The 22,828-nt window shown below is 40.5% G+C and overlaps 1 protein-coding gene across 1 annotated transcript in view; it reads right to left on the bottom strand.

Moving 5' to 3' along the window:
* ATPSCKMT (ATP synthase c subunit lysine N-methyltransferase) overlaps positions 1 to 22,828 on the bottom strand; it is a 121,642-nt gene that overhangs the window by 29,398 nt on the left and 69,416 nt on the right. The gene's annotated exons all lie outside the window — the stretch shown is intronic.

Here is a 22,828-nt window from a genome sequence, read left to right on the forward strand (position 1 = left end):
ATTGATGTTAGAAAAGACTAAAGATACTTAAACCTAAAGAAGAGCCTAATACAGCCTATTTTCCCTAAAATCTCCCATTTTTTTACCCATCTACACATTGTAGGTGGGTATGCAAATTTTCTAAAGCCATTTCTGTCTTTTCTCTCTAAGCTTTCAATTATATCACCCACAACACCAAATAGAGAGGAAATTTTAAGCAAATTTCTTAAATTCATGTAAAATAAATTTAGACCCAAAGGACTTACATGTTATCCAAAATATATAGAAATATGGATAATATTTGCAACTTAAGAATACATTAGGAGAACCAAGATGGTGGCATAGGCAAACACCTGTACTAGCCGACTCCCACAAACACATCAAAATTACTGCTGGAATACAGAACAGCCATCATCCAGAACTGCTGGAAAGCTGGCTGAATGGGAGTCCTACAACTAGAGAAGTAAAGAACAAAGCACAGTGGGACTGGTAGGAGGGAAGGAGGTGTGGAATGGCTGGTCCGACACCCATGTGTGCCACTTTTTTAATCAGGAGGGAAATCTTCTCTGCGGAGGCCACCCTGGGGAGCAACTGGTCCCAGCCCCACACCAGACCCCCCAGCCCAGGGTCTTAGAGCTGGGAAAAGAAGTCCCATAACTACAGGCTATAAAAACCTGTATGGATTGGGGCTCAGTGACACAGGCTGCTGGAGACCCAGCCGTTCCTCTTAAAAGGCCAACACATGAACTGAACTTACAAAGTCCTGCTTCCTCTGAGCTCCAGCACGAGGGTAAGTCTCTGGGGGACCCAGACACATACAAGGAGGAATTGGATTGTCTGGCATCAGGAAAGGAATGCGGGGGCGGCTTTCTCCCAGACAGAGATGCTCAAAGGGGTCATTGTTCCTAAGCTGGGACCTCCCAGGCATGGGGCTGACTGGTAGCCATTTCTGTTTGCTCCACCCTGGTGATTCCCTGAGACCCCACTTCACCCAATTTACAACTCCACTGAAGCTGTGTGCAGCAGCTTTTGCATAGCCTGTCCTTGCTCAGACTAAAATCTCTCAAACAAGCTGCAGCTGGGTCAGGAAGCCCCAACCCTATCGATAAAAGGCCCAAGACCCAGCACTAGCACCAACCTGCCTTGCTTCACATCTGGGCCTCATCTGGGCACTTCCAAACGAGATACATAGAGAAGGAATCTGCAGATCTCTCTGTAGCTCCTGCTGGTTGGCCCCAGGCAGTGGCTCACTTTGGACCTCCCTGGAGACCCAAGAGCCATTGTACCCAGTGGTCACTGTCAGACCATACCAGATTACAACTCTATACATCCATAAGCGCCACATTCAAGGGGCAGACTCAGTGAGCACCAAAGCCCCACTGAAGCAAGTCCTGCTCCATAGGTGTGTCTCCTGCACAGAAGCTCTCCCACTGTAGTCACACCTGGTCCTCACAGACAATTGGCCTCGAGGTCAATTCCTCCCAGTGACACCAATAGCAATCAAGTCTCAACTACATTGAGACTGTGCATATAGCCCACAAAGGGGTGCACCTAGAATTCCCGGATCAGGTGACTGGGGCAGTTGAGCCACTGGGCCCTATAGGACACCTTCTACACAAGGCCACTCTACCAACTCAAGGAGACATAGAAGCTCTACCCAATACATAGAAACAAACACAGGGAAGCAGCCAAAATGCAGAGACAAAGAAACATATCACAAATGAAAGAAATGGAAGAAAGTGAAATACTGGATATAAAGTTCAAAACCACGGTTATAAAGCTACTCAGGAATCTTCTAGAAACCTCCAAGGGACTTAGTGAGACTCTCAAGGATCTTAGTGATGATGCCAAAAAAAAAAAAAAATGGAAAAGGACCAGTCAGAAATTAAGCACACACTGGCTGAAATAAAGACTAATATACAGGGATTCAACAGTAGACTAGAGGACCCCAAGAATCAAATCAATGATTTAACATATGAGGAAGCAAAAAACACCCAACCAGAAAAGCAACAAGAAGAAAGAATCCAAAAATATGAAGATAGTGTAAGGACAACTCTGGGACAACTTCAAGTGTACCGACATCCACATTATGCAGGTGCCAGAAGAAGAGAGCAAGATATTGAAAACCTATTTGAAGAAATAATGACAGAAAAGTTTCCCTACCTGGTGAAATAAATAGACTTACAAGTCCAGGAAGCACAGAGAGTCCCAAACAAGAGGAACCCAAAGAGGACCACACCAAGACACATCATAATTAAAATGCCAAGGGCTAAAGACAAAGAGAGAATCTTAAAAGCAGCAAGAGAAAAGAAGTTAATTACCTACAATGGAGTTCCCATACAACTGTTAGCTGATTTCTCAACAGAAACTATGCAGGCCAGAAGGGAGTAACAAGAAATATTCAAAGTGATGAACAGCAAGGACCTACAACCAAGATAACTCTACCCAGCAAAGCTATCATTTAGAATTGAAGGTCAGATAAAGAGCTTCACAAACAAGAAAAAGCTAAAGGAGTTCATCACCACCAAACCAGTATTATATGAAAGGTTGAAGGGTTTTCTTTAAGAGAGGAAGAACAAGAAAAAGATAAAAAAATATGAACAACAAAATGGCAACAAACACGTACCTATCAACAATTGAATCTAAATATCAAATTAAACGAATTAGCAATCTAATGAACAGAATAAACTGGTGAATAAAATAGAATCAGAGCCATGGAAATGGAACAGACTGACAATTCTCAGAAGGAAGGGGGGGTGGGGCAGGAAGAGATTAAACAAAGATTTTATATGCATATATGCATTACCTATGGACACAGACAACAGGGTGGCCAAGGCCTGGGGTGGAGTGGGAACCGGGTGGAGAGGGCTATAGGTGTGGGGAGCCGGGGGGGGGGGGGGGGAACATCTGTAATAATCTCAAATAATGAAGATTTTTTTTAAAAAATACACACACATTAGATAGATGAGTGACATGGGTTTTTATCCCAACTTGTCCACTAAGGAGCTGTAGGCCTTGAGAAAGTCATTTCACCTCTAAGCCTTTGATTCCATTCTTGTAAAATGGGGTGCTATTCATGCACTAATGGCCCAGTTCTTTACCCCTCTTGTAGCCTCACCTTTTGCCAAGTAACTCGGTAATTCTCTCCCACTCTGATTCTAGACTCAGCCATGTGAACACAACTCAGTCCAAGGGAATACTCAGACAGTACAAGTATACACTAACAAATCCACACATTCCTGTCCCGAAGGAAACAAGTTACTAGGTTTAAATGCATTTTTAAAAACATGCAATTACTTACCAAACACATACTAAGTGTCTACCTGTGTCAAGCACTGTACACAATACAGAGGACTCAGTAATGAGCAAAACAGACATAGTCCCACCCTCTCAAATGTTACAGTCTGGTGGAATGGGAGTCTGCTCACCATCCAACTACTGAATGAGGAGGGAGGGGGACGGAAAGATGAAGTGATGATCATCCCCAAAATCTAGATCTTTCAAGTCTAGAATACAGTCATCATTTTACTCAGCCTATGTCATTCCACTTATTCCTCCCAAATTACTCTCCAGAATAGCTGCCCCAATCTACAGATTCACCCACACAACACAAAGAGTTCCCCACATTTAAGTCAATATTTGATATTTCCTAACTCTAGTTTTTGACATTTGGGTGGATCTGGATTTAATGCATTCCTCTGATTACTAATGAAATTGAGCATATCTCTCCATATGCTTACAAGTATTTTGCTTTCCCCTTTGCCATATTTCTATTGGTTTCCTGCCTTTTCCTATTGACTTACAGATGTTCCTTAAGTACTCTAGAAACTAATCATTCTTTGGTTGTGTGTCTTACAAATAACTCTCACCGTTTATAAATGCTGGCTATGGTCCCCAGGTATATGCTCATTGCTAGCCTCGATACTCCCCACCCTGAGGGGATGTTACACATGCCTGACCCATTGATAACAAGCTTGGCCATGTGACTTCTTCTGGCCAATAAATGTGAGCAGATGTGATATGTGACCTTTTCAAGCAGAAGTTTAGATTCATTGCTTAAACCACCATGTAATTTTAGGCAACTACGTTAGGGGCTGCAGGTATCGGAAAAGAGCAGACCCACAGTCAGCTCATAGTCACCCAAGCAGAAATAAACCTTTGTTACTGTAAGACACAAGTTTAATTGTTTGATTTTGGTTTTGGTTTTTATGGTAGAAGAGCTGAACAATTCAAAGACTGACACCAGAAGTGAGATGCCACCATAATAAAACACAAAATTTGTGCATGGTCCTTAGGATAGAGTGGCAAGTGGCAAGAAAACTGACAGTAAAGGACATTTAAAGGGGTTTTATGAAACAGAGAAGCATTAATAAAGCTATCACTTGTGATAACCTAGAAGGTAGAGAGTATAACTAACGAACTTGTGATTTTAGCAAAGTGGGAAAGCAAGTGTTGATAACATTGGGTATTTGATAATGGCTGTTTTTGACAAGGCACAATAAGAAGGAAATGAGCTCACAGAAGAAATAGCCATTTTGCAAGCAGAATTGAAAGAGAGTTTGGAGAGGCCATAAATTCCAGAATTTGCAGCTTAGAAAATAGAACTGTTTCTCATCACCAGCCATTAAAAGATAAAACTGAGAAGCCTTGAGCTACAGTGCTCAGTTAAGATGCACTCTTGGGGCAAATATGAAATCAGGTAGCCTGGTCAGTCCATTGTTAAAACTCCAATGGAGTATAAAAGAGGAGAGATCAAGTGTAGTAAGGGAACTAACACTTCACCCATCAGAGGAAGATGTACATAGAATGCCTAAAATCAGTTTAGAAATATGGAGGTGTAATTACTTTTTATTGCTGTGTAACAAATAACAACAAACTTAGTTGCCTACCAGTAAACCAACACACACTATCTCACAGTTTCCATGAGTCAGGTATACTGGCATGGGTTAGCTGAGCCCTCTGATCTGGTCATATCAGATTAAACCCAGGTATTATTTCCTCTGAGGCTTGGGGTCTTCTTCCAAACTCACTGGTTATTGTCCGAATTCAGTTATTTGTGGTTGTAGGACTGAGAACCTCAGCTCCAAGACCCAGTGTAGATTTAAGGTACTCTCATCTCTCTCTCTCTCTCTCTCTCTCTCTCTCTCAACTGTGTAAGGAAGTTATATGTTAATTACCTTGACTGTAGTAAATCATTTCACCATATATATGTATATCAAGTAAACATGTTGTACACCTTATATAGAAACAAAAATATATAAATTTTAAAAAGCAAAACAATGTGGTTAAAATAGATACATGGGAAGATTTTTCTCTGGACAAAGAAAGTTAGTTTATATTGATGAAAGCTACATCAAACATAATTTTTATCATAAACTGTGTCAGAAAAGGAAAAAGAAAGTGTTTCATTTTATTTTAAGAAGCTTGAACCACCTAAAATCAAGACGTGATCAAGATAATTGAAAACTAATTGCACAAGTATAGATGCAAAAATCCTAGCATATCAAATCTAGAAATACATCAAAATAATAACATGCCCAAACACAGATAGTTTGTAATAGGAATGTATAGATGGTTTATCACGAGAAATAAATTCTGGACATAAATTCATTATATTAATAGCCTAAGGGAGGAAAACTATTCTTCTCAATAGATGTTAGATGTAAAATCTTTTCTTATTTAAAAAAATCAGAAAAATAGGAATAGACCAATACTTCTTTAACATTTTAGATATCTTTTTTTTAACCAACAGTGTGATGTTTACTGTTAAAATATTAGAGTGGCATTTCTCAAATTGTGCTTTATAGACTATCAACCTCAGAAAATAAAAATTCTTTCTCTACTGTTGAAAGAATTCCATATTTCAACAAACACAGAAAATAATACAAGACATATCCCCACTTGGGAGATTCAAAATATACCTTACTGTATTAAATCTAGAAGAGTAGCAGAAATAGCAAATAAATTCTGAAAAAGTAGATACACAAAGCAGGTTATAAATATTCAGTATTAAAATATTGTGGTAATAGTAACTGAAAGAACAGACATAATAAAGCATTCCAAAAAGAGTAAATAAACTATTGCAGCATACGGTAAATATGCCATTTCAAAACAAATAACAAAGATCAGATTATTCGATAAAAGATACTGGGACAACTAGGAAAATATCTATCAGACCTCAACCTCATCTTTTACAAAAAGAAAATGCCTGAGGGCTTAGTTTTATGTCAAAAATAAAATCATAAAGGTTAAGAAAATATAGATGAACTTTAAGTGTGGACATGTAAGTCTATATCTCTCACCTTCCACTCCTAGAAATCATAAAAGCAACAAGAAGCTTTACCAAAACAACACAGAAACTCCATTCTCAGTGAAATTCGGAAAAAAGTGTAATCAATGGACTTTGAAGTTCATGTAAAGATTGACAAATGCAGCTGAAACTGAGCAGAACCACATGGAAGGAAGTAAAAAGAAAAACATACAGGGTTGAGAGAAGACACAGTGTTGCCAGGAATCACAAAATGCCCCCAGGAGGCACCTCCTATACCTGGTGGGTCCCTTGTAAACAGTGGTAGTTGTGAGAGGTGGGAGAGAGGCAGAGCCAGGAACAAAAGCCCTCCTTGATGGTGTCTGGCTGAAAGAAGCAGAGTAGGGTTGACATTACAAATTACACAAAAAGCCATGTTTCCAAGAAGTAGTCTGTCTTTGAAAAGCTGTCTTAGCCCCAATGTACCTCATCCCCACACAGGAACTACTTACCAGGTGGTCAAGGAAAATATGATCATTCAATGATGAATAATGAAAAAGGAGTCAGTGCAGCATTAATACAAAGATGACCTAGGAGATTATGGGAGAAAGAGAAACACGATGTGTCATAGATGAGGAAGGCTCACCAGGAAAAAACAGCACAGAGCAAGTAAAAACAATTAACTATTTCCCCATGAATTTTAGAATATGCAATTTGACCATTATCTCTATAAAGATGAGAAACACAGGATTCTAGGAAAGTTATAATCATTCAACAGAGCTGGTCTAAGAATAAATGAATACATATTGAAAGGATTGGAAATGAGTCTGATACTCTAGAAACTCACTAAGAAACATAAAGAATAATGAGAAAAATAAACTTTCTAAAACAAAATTAAAGGAAAGTGGTTGTGTGGGGTTTTTTTAATTATAGAGAAAAATGATAGATCTGGAAGACAAGTAAAGGGGATTCAACATACATGTAACTGGAGTCCCTGAAGAAACCCAAAGCAATGTAACTAAGAAAATATTTAATGACATAATTCATGAAATAAAAAAAGAAGAATGCAATACTGTGTACCAGGGGGGAAAGTTGCCATGAAATGACTAACATCAAGACTTAATCATAGCAAAGTTCCTGGACTTTAAAAAAAGAAAACATTTCCAGACAAAGAAATCAATCGTGTTTCAGATTTATCCACCATTAGACACCAAAGATAATGGAACAGCCTTTATAAAGTTTGCATGGTAAAAGTACAACCTGTCCTTCAAGTATAAAGGGTGCATTTGTGTTTAATTGAAAGAAATCAGGGTGTATTTTTACCAGGAGTCCTTGAGAAAGCTAGTAAAGGACAAACTTCAGCCAACCAAAAGATAACTCGGAAAACCACATGGCAAAGAACCTAGCAGTGAGCATCAGATATATGTAATGTAATATAAGACCAAAACAAATGTGTGGACTAGGGTCACAGAGCAGAAGTAGATGTATTCGCCATGACAATTCAGAAATGATATAAAAACAAACGTTGGCAGAAGAAAGGGACGAGAAAGTACAAGGCAGAGTAAGTTCACCAACTGCCTCATTTTTTAAAACCAAGAAGCAAAGGTCATTACAGCCAACACAGAGGGTGGTAGAAGTATAAACGTAGCTGCCTTGCAAGGATAAATACTATGACAGATGGGTATTACTGACTAACACTGGGTGTCAGGAGAGAGAAAGGGCACACACTGACTTTATCATTATTTTACTGAGAGGAACAATGTACACTGTGTAATAAATAGAAGGCTACGGGTGTTAATTTTATAAAAGTAACCATTAGAATAAAAGCACAAACTTTCCTAAACTTCGGGAAGATTTTCGAAGAAACAGTCCACCTGGTGGATGACTTTATATAAATGCATAAAATTAGAAACATAATGTAAAATAATATTAAGAGCAAAGCCACCAATAATAGAGGTAAATGCGCTTAACTGATCTATGATTAACAGGAGGGAACAGAAAAGGGAGGGAGGCGGGTGAGGGAAAGGTCAATGGCAAAGCAAAAACCACCTCTAAGCTGCACACACGAGCCATTCCAAAAACAAAATATTTCATAAAGGCTTTTCAGTCTTTATGAATAAAAGGCTTTCTAAACTCAAGTACCAAAAAAAAGGCAAGGGTTGTGACCACACAAGACAGACTGCAGACCACAAAGCATTTTTTAAAAAGACAAAAATGGGCACTTATATTCGGCTAAATGGTATAATTCCACAAAAGAGATACAACAGTTCTGAATTTCTGTGCCCTCCCTCTGCCCTTGATACATAAAGTGGACCAAAAATAAATTACAGAAAGACCTACACAGCATAATTAATAAAGTAGGCCTGGTTTATATATACACGCACACACATATGCCAAGAGTCACACACACTCACACACACACACCCTGAAAGAAAATATCTTCAGTTCAAGTGCTCGTGAAAGTGTCATAAAAATTGAACGCGGTGAGGCCAAAAGCAAATCTCCAGAAAGTAAAACAGGGCAGAAAAGTTTCCATGATCACACTGCCATAAAACTAGAAACTGAAACTGAAATCAAAACACAAAAAGGCCGGGGGGGGGGGGGGGGGCGGGGGGGGGGATGCCCTTAAATTATCCTTGAGTGAAAGAGAATAAACAAACAGAAATACAAAATGTCTAAGAAACAATAATGAAATGGTTACAGCAAGAACCCATAGGAAAAAGCTAAGCAAAGCTCAGCAGAAAACGTTTCCATTCTATTGATTAAAAAGAGAAGAAACACAGAGAATAAATGGAAATAAATGAATTAAGCTTCCAACTCATAAAACTGGGCAAGCACAAAGTAAACTCAAGGAAAGATACATGAAGAATTATAAGAAAAAGCAGAATTTAATAAGTTCACAGACAGAAAAAAAAACATTGAAAAATAAATCTGAAAGCTGGTTTTGCTCAAAGAAGGGTTTCTTTTGCGGAGTAACTTTTGACGGTAGTGGCTGGAGTTAAATGTCTGCACAATGTTAAATGGCCATGCAGAGTAGGAAGGGGGAAGAACATTTCAAATAGAAGGACTTGACTATTTATAAAAGTAAAAAAGAGAATTTCCCAAGGAAGAACCAGCATGGGTCAGAAAGACAAAGAGAGGAATGATTTGCTTTGGATAATAAAGTGGAGGAGCTTTGTAGAGACCCTGAAATGAGGGGATAGGGTTCTGAAGAAGAAAGAAAGCAGGAGACAAGAAAAGAGAAGGGAGGGAGGGAGGGAGGGAGGGAGGAAGGGAAGGAAGGAGGGAGGGAGGGAGGGAGGGAGGGAGGGAGGGAGGGAGGGAGGAAGGGAAGGAAGGAGGGAGGGAGGGAGGGAGGGAGGGAGGGAGGGAGGGAGGGAGGGAGGGAGGAAGGGAGGAAGGGAAGGAAGGAGGGAGGGAGGGGGGAGAAATAATAACATAACTGAGGAAGGTTAAGCCTCTGGGTGTGCCACTGTCATCTACATTTTGCACCCACTTTGTTGCCTGCTTGCTCTTTAGTCTTGGAGCACACCCTTTAGTAACCCCTTAACACAGGAAAGTAAATTATGTTCTGGCATGTCTGAAAATGTCTCTAAGTGTCCCTCAACCTTGACGGATATTTTCAGCATAGAATTCTAGTGTAATTCTAGTGTGAAATCACTTTCCCCCTGGATTTTCAAGGTATATTGTCCTATATGTCTTCATAACCTGCATTGATCAATTAAAAAATAAAGGATCAATGTTCACTAAAATGGATAGCTCTCCAAGGAACAATGTCGAATGAAAACTACAAGTCTAGGAGAAATTCATAAGGTGTGATACCTTTTATATCAAAAGAATCTAGAAGAGGATCTACCAGTGGCTCTCCTGGGGGCATAGGAGGGGCACTGGGATTGTGGGGGTCTAGTTTGTGTATTGCTTATGTATTTTTCAATTTATCTTATAAATACAACTTCCCCACTAATCCAAAAAAAGTTTGAATAAAAATTTTCTCTCACCAGAAACACAGTAAGTACACAATTCTATTTTCCTACAGCTTACCACGTTTATCACTTTTTTATTTAACTTTTTAATACAACTGGAATTGATTTAGTCATATGGTATGACTTGACATCCCACAATATTTTTTCCTATTACCTTACCGATTGTTCCCCCACCATTCATCGTATATTCTTTGCCGTCTCTACCAATTTAAAGTGCCTCCTGGAGGCATATATCCAGTTGAAAAATATGTGGTAGAGAACTCAGGTTTCCAGCCTGGTGATCATTCCACTACATCACCGAACAGTTTTTAAATTACTTTAGTTTTAGACGTTGTCTTTTTCTCAATTTTTAAAGTGTTTCACATTTCTAACTCACCATTTTGTTCTTGGATTTGACTCTAGTTAGATTTTATTCTCTGTTTGGGGGATCTTTTTCCAGGACATGGACAAGGGATGGAAGGAACATTGGGGTTCATTCATTTATTCATTCAGCAAACATTTCTTCAGCCCTCACTATGCCCCAGCTATCCTTCCCAGTGCTGGGGATATTAGGAGATGAGGGCAAAGACCTCCGTCTTACTTTTAAGTTTTGCCTTTTATTTCAAGCTATGTAGCCTTTTCTCCAAGTCTTTGCAGATTACTTATTCACTCCACCCACCCTATAACCACCATTCCATTGGCCAGTAGCTGACATTTCCTGCTCGTTGGTTTGGGATAATTGGTAGCTTTGACATTTATTAACTTTCCATTGGTTTTCTCCATTGTCCCAAAAAGCAACTTGCACCCAGAACTTGCAGAGACCAAAGCCTGCCCTGCTCCCATCATGGGAATGAATTTCACTGTGTAGAAGTGAGGGTACAAGCTGCTGGCACCTGAATGCTCAGCCTTTTTACCTCTGCCTCCGCTAAAAACAAAAGGGATCACCCACGAGATCTATTGTGCAGTTCGGGGGGCACTTGGAAACCTTTTCCAGGTACTTCTAATTTATTATACAAACTCCAGGGCTCCCGTACCACGTGGTTTCATGGAACTCTCTGTGGTGTTCTGGATCTATAAACCAATGAATAGATATTACATCTAACCACAGGAATCGTCTCCTCTGTGGTGAGTGTAGCATGGGCAACGGTCTTCGTTTAATAAGCCATTTAGATGCAGTAAGTGGCAGAAGGAAGGAGAGACACTCTTCATTGTAGGTTAACTGTTGCTTAGATGAACGAGGGCTAGGCTCGAGGGAAACTAAAGCACGAGGGTGTTTTGTGTTTGGATCCATGATAAATCTAAAAACACAAAGAACTGTATGTGGTCATCACCCTTTTTGAGAAGCAGGTGATCATTTTCCTTGACTTTGACTGTACAGTATACATTACTGCCTTACTAATGGATAGTGTTTGATACCAGGGTGCAGATTTTCTTCATAAAGATAATGATTTTGAACCTGAAGCAGCCCTCAAGAAGAGATCTTCCCAAGTAGGGTACCACCCTAGTGGCGTTTGGTAGCCATTTGCATAGAATACACCCAAAGCTGGAAAGGGCCCAGTGAAAAGGAGCTGCCCTCTTCAGCAGGCCCCCCGAATACCAAGCCGGCCCCCGAATACCAAGCCAGAAGGACAACCCAGGAAAGCAGAGGCTGCCTGGCATCTGCCTGATGTCCATCGTAACTCTTCACTGAAGGAGTGACACTTGGTACAGCCCTCACAGGGGAGTTTGTACATAAACTGTTTCAATCTTCCTTTTGAATCCAGATAATGAAACATCTGTGGTGAGAGAGAAGAGGGGAGGGAGAGAAGTGTGTGGGTTTCTCGACCTGATGTAACAAGAATTGGATGTTTAAATGTATTATTTAGAGTTCCACAGTTAAACGAAAGTGAGGTAGGGAAGGGGAGGCGGGGGAGGGTGTGGGCTGAATCCTCATCTCTCTCAGCAAGAAGCCTGTACAGCATTTGGAGCTGATAAAGCAAGAGGGAGCCCAGTAAGTGCTTTGTTTAGAGACTGGGAGATGACCCCCCGAAGACTGAAACACAGAAACGCTTCAAAGCAGTTTTGTTTGAGGAACTGACTGGGGTGAGTAGGGCAGAGCAAGGCACTGCTACTTTCATTTCATGCCCTTGGTATTATTTGGTTTCCTAATCCTATGCATACAATACTTTTTTATATACAAAAGGAGGGGGAGAGAGAGAGAGAGAGAGAGAGAGAGAGAGAGAGAGAGAGAGAGAGAGAGAGAGAGAGAGAGAGAAGGGATGAAAAAGAGGGAGAAAAGAAGGGAGGTAGGAAGGGGAAGAAAGGAGAAGAGGACATAGACTCCACCTCTTGGTAGAAGAGCCTGTGGGATGAGAGATATTATGGGGACCCATCTTTGGACAATACAATCTGCCATAAGACCTCCTCACAGGTCCCACATCCTCTCCTCCATCCTTGGGGATACAGAAACCTCGAAATCCTGGTGACTTGATCATACAAAGTAATTCACTGCTCCCTTTGCCTCTCCTGGCCAGGCCCTGGGAGACTCCCCCTTCGCACCAGAGCATTTCTCCTAGTAGCCAACACTGTTCACAGCCTGCAGGGCTTGAATCTAGGAATTACCGTGAAATACCCAGTCAAAGGATATCATCCATAAGATTGATTTTGAGCTACTCAGGCACAGAGAATTTGTTTCACCATAAGTTATGGCAGCCACATCTGCAAAACTGAACTAATACTTTACCCATAGTCAGGGGGCAAAAATATTTAGTGAGTGAATGGATAAATAAATGAATCAATCAAATATGGACTATCAGCCAAAACATGGAAATAATCTCATTACTAAGAACTGAGTGTTTTAATGTTATTCATTAAATAGATTCTGTCTGTATTTGTGATATATGTGTGCTTAAAATCCATGCAGAAAATGAGGATTTTAATTACAAAATGCTGAAATCATTAATAATTTAAAGATCATCATTCAGCATCCCTTTCTAAGTAACCAAGTCTGCTAAGTCCTAGACAAATCAGACAAGTACAAGGGCACAATCAAAGGGAAAGGAAAAAGGGGCCTAAGCCCAACCAACCAGAATGTATGAAGAGCACGGATGCTGTGGGAGAAGGGGAAGAACTGGGGGTCTCATGGGGACTATGACTCCCGGGTGATCCCAGTCTCTGCTGAGAGACCACGGCCCTCCCCAACATACAACCACCCCCATCTAGACAACCTCCCCCAGTGGCAAGGGCAGCCGAATTCTCCACCTTGATTCCTTTGTAGACTTTGCCTCCACCACCAGAGCAGCACCTCTCCTCAAGTTCCATCCACTAACTCAAACCCACCCTTGAGGACCCAGGCAAATGCCAATTCCCCCAAGAAGCAAAAGGGTACCATCACCCAGCCCAGTATTGATTCCGCCTTTTCTGTGCTCCTCCATTCTCTGTACTGTCTCTGCTACTATACTTCTCATAGTCTCTTATCTCTAAACAATCACAAAAGCCCAACATTCAGGATGCTTTGTGTCCTTGCCGGCTCCATTTCATCCACTCAGCAGTCCCATGAGGCACTGTGACTGTGTAGACTGTCATTTCACAGAACTGAGGCCAGAAAGTGAGTGGCTTGCTCCAGCCCATACAACCAATGCTTGAAATACAGACGAATTCTGGGGCACCCACTGGTCAGTGTGATGACCAATCATGAGGTCACCTGGAGTGAGGGGCGATGGCCTCAATAGGGAGGTCATAGTGGCACCTCCATGTCAGGACCAGTGGTGCATTATAGTTACAGCTGCCCGGTTACAGAGATGTGCAGATGATATGCCTTTAAATAGCAGAATATATAAAGAAATAAAGGGCCACAGATACCTTCTACTACTTCACAGAGATCCTTTAGTGAAGGCAAGATACTTACAACAGGAGTCAAATACAAAGAAGTTAGTTACACTTTACTTGCACCAAAACAATTAGTTTTCCATATTGGCTTGGCTTTTTTTAAGACAATTAATGGGCATTCAGTTATCCAAATACTTAAAAAATAAAAGACACACTCCATCTGTCCCTTCTAAGTAAAGTATATTTTAATCTGAGTATAAAAGAGAGTTGTTATATGCAGAGAGCTTCTGAATACAGGTATACAGAAATGTTTTCATTATTACATGACTTGGTGCCCGAAACAAGATAGATAAGATGGTATCTATTAAAACAGAACTCCAACCTTAGTCAAGGTTACTCTGCGAGCATGACAGAGTGGGACCAAGCAAGCCCCTTCCGTATTTTGTCTAAGCACAGACGTGTCTGCACACTTAAAACAGAATGTTCAAATCAGTTTAAAAGATTACAATGAATCTTTTCAATGGATTTTTATTCCATATATTTTAAATTGCATAACTGGTGGATGGAGTCTTTAAAATGAGTTTAAGTTTTATCAAATACATAAACTCAATTTCTGGAATTTATCATAAAATGGGATTTTTATGAATCTTTGCCAAACTTATCCATTAACATCTTAGACATAACTTTTCCTTCTTCCTATGATTTAATGATAAAAAGGTGTTCTTCAACTACAAGTAAAAACAGATAAAAAAGCTGGCTATATTATGTATTGAAAATAAATATGCCAAGATCAAAATTTATAAAAGTCATTGACAAATCTGAAGAAGTTAGACTTAAGAACAGAAACTCTAATGTTAATATTTGCAAAAAAACCTCGTATGTATATATAAACTTTTATTCCTTTTTCCTAGAAATATATTAATGGAATTTTTTAAGTATAAATCTGTAGCTTTTTCATTTTTTACTATAACATTTTTCATTTTTTTAAAACACTGTACTGAAAATTATTATATAGATAAAGTACAATAAAGAAAAATTTTCACTGTCACAAAAATGAGTTTCATGGTTTAGTAAGCACAGCCACTTTGTTGTACATATATTTGTGAAGTCTCAGCTAAGACAATATTAAAACAAGCTGAACTTAGAATCAAGCCTTCCGATAACCATATCACAATAGATTAATGAGATTTTTTAATAAAGCCTATTTTATCATATTGCTATCATTAAAATTTCTTCATATATTTTAATGACAGCAAAAAGAAAAGGCACAGAAAAGTTTAGTACTGTTATAAATAAAGAGAAATAAGTTATTTTAAACTATTGTATATTTTATCTATAGATCATTTTTAATTTCTACTTTCATATATATTTTTTATTATTTTTTAATTTTCATATACTTTACATATGTGTATTGTCAATGCCCTCCAGCCAAAAGCCACCAGAAATACACTTGTCATCGGACAAGTTTTGTTGGTTACGCATTGTGATGAGGGAAACCACCCGCAATGGGGAAATGAGAGGGGTGTGTCTGTTAAAGGGTGTTAGAAAGGACCTGTTATAGGATTTGTGCTTTGACTTGGTGATTTGGAGGAGGATCTAAAGGAGAGGTTCACTGTAGATTGGATGCTGTCAGGAAAGGGCAAGTCTATAGTTGGGCACCTCCATATATCTTATCTATGGGGAAGGCAACTAGACAAAGTTGTAATTGGTAAACTATCAACCACTTATTCTGACTGAGAAGGGCTGTTAGGTATTCTGTGGGTGGCACAGTGATCTTGTCTTTGTCTGTGCTTAGACATCATAAGGAAAGGGGCTTGCTTGGTCTCACTCTATCCTGCTCTCAGAGTAACCTTGACTGAGGTTGGTGTTCTGTGAGATTGTGTCCAACAGGAGAACAGCACACTTGGCTGAGTGCCACGCCACTTCCGGATGTCAGCATTGCTCTGCTTGCTTTCCTGGTATATTAACTCCATACTGTATATTAGTACAACAGTTCATGTTGGCGACTATAAAAAATAAATATACATATATTGCAGGTGCAGGCTCAACATATTTTTACTCGTGGGATACTTGATCAAAAATATTTGGAGACTAGCTTCACCAAATCTTGTTGAGAAATAACTATTTCTTGATTATCTTACCTAATAATAGACAAACATGTAAATTGACTGTCCCTCCGATATGCTCACCAGCCAATCAGGAGAGTATGCAAATTAACCCAACAAAGATGGTGGTTAATTTTCATACATAGGCGCCCAGCACCCTGGGTCCTAGGAACATCATCGGCACCCAGGTCACCCCTAGGTAGGCCCCATGTGGGCCCTGAGCAGTGTAGTAAGGGCCTGAGCCAGGGGGTTCCTGAGCAGGGGTGGAGCCAGCCATCAGAGCTGTGGGGGGCCCTGCACAAGCCTAAAGCCTTGGCCAGAGGCATTAGGCCTTGGCAGGGCAGAGCCAGCAATTGGAGGGGTCTGGGGGTCTCCTACCCAGGCCTGACACCTCTGGCCAAGGCATCAGGCCTGGGTGAGGGGCTGATCCGGTGATCTGAGGGTTCTGGGGGTCCCCTGCCCAGGCCTGATGCCTCGGCCAGAGGTGTCAGGCCTGGGCAAGGGGCCGATATGGCAATTTATGGGGGTCGATGCCTCTGGCTGAGGTGTCAGGCCTGGGCGGGGGGCCAAGCGGGCAATCAGTGTGAACTACAGAGGAAACACCTTTTCTGACCGCTCATTGGCTAAGCTCCCTGTATGCCACTGGTAATATTCTTAGTAACTTGGATAATAAGAATCCAAAAAGGTGATCTAGGGTTTTTCACCACACTCCTGGCGAAAAAAATGAAAGTCTGCTGCTGGAGGGCTAAAAAATGTCATATCCTGCCCTAGTCGGTTTGGCTCAATGGATAATGCCTCAGCCTGCCGACCGCAGGGTCTGGGTTCAATTCTGACCAAGGGCATGTACCTAGGTTGCAGGCTCCTCCCTGGTTGGGGCCCAGGTCAGGGCTCATGCAGGAGGCAACCAATCAAAGTGTTCCTCTCACTTTGATGCTTCTCTCTGTCTTTCCCTTTCTCTTCCACATTCTCTAAAAATCAATGGAAACATATCCTCAGGTGAGAATAAAAAAAAATAATAAAGAAATGTCATATCCTATGAAAGACACATCTTGAAAATGCCTAAAGAAAGTTGTCATTTTTCATAGTGAAGGGACTGGAGTCCATGTTGATAAAAAAAAACCTTGGTGGCTGCAGTGACTGGCAGTGGCTGCAGCAGCGGGGTGCTGGGGCTGGTGCCTTCCCCTGATCAGCCCAGTCGCCTCCCACAAAAGGAGGCCAGACTATGGCTTAGGCCCACTCCCCAAAGGGAGCAGGGAGCGGGCCTAAGCCATCACTAGGACATCCTCTGAGAGCTCCCAGTATGTGAGAGGGAACAGGCTGGGCTGAGGGACCCCCCCACCCCCAATGCACGAATTTCATGCACCAGGCCCCTAGTATATAAATAAGATACATTGGGCACTTACTCAACTTCATAATTTACATGACTTTATAGAAACCACTCTATTGAAATATAATTTACATACTATTGAGGTCATCATTCAAAGTGAACAAGTTTTCTACTTGCTCTTGGGTCAGTTTTGATTATTTATATTATCTTAGGAAGTTTTTTATATCAGCCACGTTCTTAATGTATTAGTACAGAGATATTCAACTCTTTTATAATTTTTAAAGGTCAAATGTATCTATAGCTATAGATCTTTTTTTGCTTTCCTCACAATATTTACTTATGCTTAATTTCTTTTTTCTTGATTATACATGCCAAAAGCTTGTCAACTTTATTAATCATTTCAAAGAACTTGCTTTTGGCTTTGTTGACTCTACTGGATTTCTGGATTTCACTTTCATTAATTTCTGCTCTTATCTTATTTCTGTCCTTCCACTTCCTTTGAATTTGGTTTGTTGTTCTTTTTTATTGTTTCTTACATTGAAAGCTCAACTACTTTCTTTTCAATCTTTCTTGTTTTTTAATAAATGCAATTCTGGCTCTAACTTTCACTTGGCTTTATCTCACAACTTTATATGTAGAACTTCTATAGTCATTTGTTTTTAAGTACTGTTAGTTCCATTTTTATTTTCTTATTGAAACATAAATTATTTAAAGGTATTATTAATTTCTCAATGTATGTGGGGAATATTCTGCCCCCTTTTTGTTGGTGGTTACTGTTTGTGGTGCATTGCACCCAAATAAGGACTCGATGACTTCAACCTTGGGAAATTACAAATATTTCCTTGTTGCCTAGGACATGATTAATTTTAAATATGTAATATTTTCTTACATATTTAAAAAGAACAACAATACTGAGTTGAACTTAGTTAGTTAACCTCTTCAAATCTTTGATGTTCTTTTTCATTATTCTCTCACTTGATCTGTCTGTCCATTTTTGAGAATTATATTTGATTCCTGTGGCTGCCATAACAAATTACTACAAACTTAGTAGCTTAAAGCAATAGATATTTATTCTATCACAGTTCTGGAGGCCAAAAGTCCAAAATCAAGGTGTCAGCAGGTCTACTCACCTTCCTGAGACCCTGGAGGATGCCTCTTCTAGGTCCTGCTGAATGCCCACATTCCTTGTCTTGAGACCGTATCACTCCAACTGCTTTCCATCTTCTTACCACCTTCTCCTCTGTGTATCTCAGCTCCCTCTGCTTCTCTCGACACTTGTGATGACATTGAGGGCCCACCTGGATAATCCAGGGTGATCTCATCTCCAGATTCCTAACTTAATTACACCTGCAAAGACTCTTTTTCCAAATAAGGCCATACTTAGTGTTTCCAGGAATGAGGACATGAACATATCCTTAGAGCCACCATTCAATCCACTACAGCAAGGGTGTGTTAAAAATCTCCTCAATTCTGGGTTTGTCAATTTCTCTTTATCATTCAAAGAAATCTTGCTGTAAATATTTCAAAGCTATGGTATTAGATGTATGCATTTTCAAAACTGTTATATCTCCTTAGTGCATTTTTACTTTCTATGAATATAAAATATCTGTCTCTGCCCTCCTTGATATGTTTCATCTTCAGTTCTAACTTACCTGTATGAACGTTGCTACATTATCTTTTTAAATTAGTTTTTAAACTTTCAGAGTCATTTTGTTTCAGCCTGATTTTATTTCATTTTTATACCATCACATCTAATAAATTTGGGCTTATCTCTGTCATTAAAACATTCTTTTTTCTCTTTACCCTGCTTTCTCTAGTATCTCTCAACCCTCTGTTCCTGAAATTTGACTTCTATTTACTCCTCTGCACAGCTGAAACTACAGCCTCAGGTGTTTTCAAGTTCAATTACAATTTCCAGGGTAGGTTTGGGTTATAGGAAAAATGCCATCGCTCCCCAAAGGGCACACATCATGTTTCTTGCAAGCATAGGTTCTGAGAGCTCTGTGAGTAACCAGTTACATTGTCATTTTGCCAGAACCACCATTACTTCTGGCCCCAACAATGAAACTTCTTGCTCGATAAGGTATTTCAAGTGAATTCACTATCTTAAAATTCATCTGTTCTCTTATTGAAAATAATAAAGAATTTAAAAGAATCCTGAAGACACAGCCAAAGAACCCACAGTGAGGGCAGCTGTGGAAGGTGCTCGGTCATAAGGGCAGCAAATGAAAGCTGAACAAACCCTGTCCTTTGAAACTGTTTTATCATCTACTGCCTCTTTTTAAACCAGGCTGTGGCAGAGTTGATTCTGAAAAGGACAGAGTCACATAAGGGGACCAGTGTGCTCAGAGAGAGCAGGGCCATGGAGGCCACGCTTGTGCATTTCTTCCCCACAGCAAGTATTCTTGGCTCCATTCAGCTGCAGCTGCTGAGCTGGTAAAATCCAAGGAAAGAAGGAACCCAGTGAATAAAGAAGACAGAAATGAAAGAAGAAAGCTCGGCCAAGAGGATCTCCTGATAAGGCAGAGGCATTAGAGAGAAAAGGAATTTGTAACCCGGAGAATACACTTAGCTGGGCTTTCTCACATGTCTACTATCTGAGTTAAAATCATCTGGGTTCAAATAAAAGAATGCTCTGTCCCAGTCATTATTCATGTGTGTTTTTTAAGGCGCAAATTCCAGCATAGGCAATTTTGGGGAGAACTGAACTATTTATTTACTGGAGTCTTGCTTATGACTGTTTTATCCAGGCAAGCAGAAAAAGATCCAACGCGCCCAGAAGCCGGGCTGCCTTCCTTCTGCGTGATTCTGAAGGGGGCTCTGCCTGACCCAAAATGAGTGCCGGTTATAAAATCTTGGCAAGGCCAAGGGCAGAGGCAGCGCCGCTGGGTGAGGGAAGCCATAAACTAGACAGAAAGACATCCTGGCCCCGTGCTTTCTCAGAACATCCCCTCGGGCCTGGGGTTTAAATCACATTATAAACCAGTTTCCACATCTGTAAATAGGTCACTGGGCATCCACGAATTCAGCACTGCGGGGAGGAAAACCTGCAAGGTGATTTAAGAACCAGCACAGGAAGTGCTGGGTTGGGACATAGTATCCCTCACCCGGACCCAGGGGCAGAGCCTCTGCCCACAGGGGATGCGGTGATTAAGGGCTGCAAGGAAGAGGACTCTTAGACAGCTCAGGATTTGTCAAGGTTCCCAGTTATCTGGGAAAACCTAGTGGACTGTCGATGGAATAACTCAAGGAGGCTGTCTGCAAACCTAGAGATGGACATTTTTACAAAGTGACAGAAAATATAGTGGAAATAGCTTATAGTTGTGTTTTCCTGGGTCAGAGCTAAGCCCTGGAGGATCAGGAATGGATACTCCCTGCACCAATGGACCACTCTTCTCACCCCAGCCCTGGGTTGTGGTGTGCGAAGGTGTGGTCGGTGTTGAGAAGGGAGTTCATATCCTATAAATGCGGTGATGAGTATCTACAGAGTTCAAGATATGGTTAGAAAGTGTGTTATTCTACCCATCCTATGTAATAAAAGCCTAATATGCTAAGTGTCCAAACGTTGGATGTTTGACTAGTCACTATGATGTGCACTGACCACCATGGGCAGATGCTCCAACCAGTAGGTTAGCTTGCTGCTGGGTCTGGACAAGATGGGCCAGACACGCCCTGGAGCCCTCCTGTGGTCCCTCCGCAGCCCCGATTGTGCATCGGTGGGGTCCCTCGGCCTGGCCTGCACCCTCTCACAATCCGGGACACCTTGGGGGATGTCGGGTTTCGGCCTGATCCCACAGGCCAGGCTGAGGGATGCCACCAGTGCACAAATCCATGCACCGGGCCTCTAGTATGCTATAAAATCAGGACATTCAACATGACCAGAAACATATGATCATTCACATTTTACTGCATTCTCTGGGTCAGACTTGCATTTGTGGCCACTAATGAGGAAGCATAGTAACCACCTTTGAGAGAGACCCTGGAAATCAGTGTGGATGGATAGACAGATGAATGGGTGGATGGGTTATGCACTGTAATAATATAACCAGGCTTCGGCAAACAGACTGGGGAACTGCAGAGGCAAGATGAGCTATATTGTTTCAGTACAAACAGGTTTCAAAAACTCGTGGAGTTATGAGTGAGAAGGTGGGAGCTGTGGAATTATCGGGGAATGGCGTCTTTGTCAATAAAGATAATGAAGAGATGGTTCCTAAACCTGAACAGGAAGAGATGGTGGCACCTGAAAAGAAAGAAGAACTTCACCTGCATTGATTAAAGAATAAATAAGTACATACATATCTCTTAGCACCCATCACTCTGAATCTTCATTGATAAATCATTGATAAATGCTTCAATGGGCCCATACATTTTATAACACATTTTTCAATCAAATTGTTAATATGGACAGGGGCCTCACAAAAGAATATTTACCCATTCTTCTGCACAACCTATGGGAGGCCCTGGTGAGTACCACAGTAAATACTGGTTGAGGAGGATAAGGAAAAAGAAAGTTATGGGCTGAAACATGAGAGTTAGGAGAAGCCAAGAATGTACATCGAAGGAAAAGGGAGAATGAGACATTAGGAATGAGATGGTAAAAATAAATAAATAAATAAATGATGGTATGCTTTGCATTTCAGAATAGTTATGTTGTCCTCGTGTTTCATATTCTGGATAGGAGAAAAGAAAATCAATTCTATTCTTGTCAGAAAATAAATACATTGAGATTTAGAAAGTATACTCATGGCTGGGACATTTTCTTTTCTAATAATATACCACTAACTTAGCCAACACAACCAATAGAGACATTAATATAGGTTTAAACAAGTGTATCACCTAGGCAGATCCCTAAATTTCTTTAATTTTACATTAGAATATAAAATCGCTCATTCTAATGGGTTAGTAAATGCATAGTCCTTCAGAAGTCCCATTGACAAAAATACCACAAATGCAGAGGGAAATATACTGTTATTTCTGCTCTAGCTGTTTCTCCACTTTCTAATAACAATAATGAACTTGAAGCATCGTATTTGCATACAGATAGGTCTAGATTCCTGTTTTGCTGAGGCTATACAGTTAAGCATGTCACTGATGTGCACTTCCCAGCCTCAAAACACAATTTAAGGACCACTTTATGGAGAGTCGAATTACAGTAATGTGCTTAAGCATTAGGGCTGTGGCTTTTCCAAAAATCGTTGGTGACAAAGGCAAAGTTCTATGGCACATAAGTCAATCACAAAGTTCTGAGCTGTTACAGCTCACTGATTGTGGTTGTTCTTTAAATTCCTTAATGTCCCAATCCATGCAATATTGCCACCCATTCAATTTCCCAAGCCTTGACTCTGTCCCTTCCTTCTACTTCTGTTCATGCTCTCTTATTTATAAAGGACTGCAGGGCCAT

The sequence above is a fragment of the Myotis nattereri genome (genome assembly GCF_964212035.1).
Source record: "Myotis nattereri genome assembly, chromosome: 4".
In the NCBI taxonomy this organism is placed as follows: domain Eukaryota; kingdom Metazoa; phylum Chordata; class Mammalia; order Chiroptera; family Vespertilionidae; genus Myotis; species Myotis nattereri.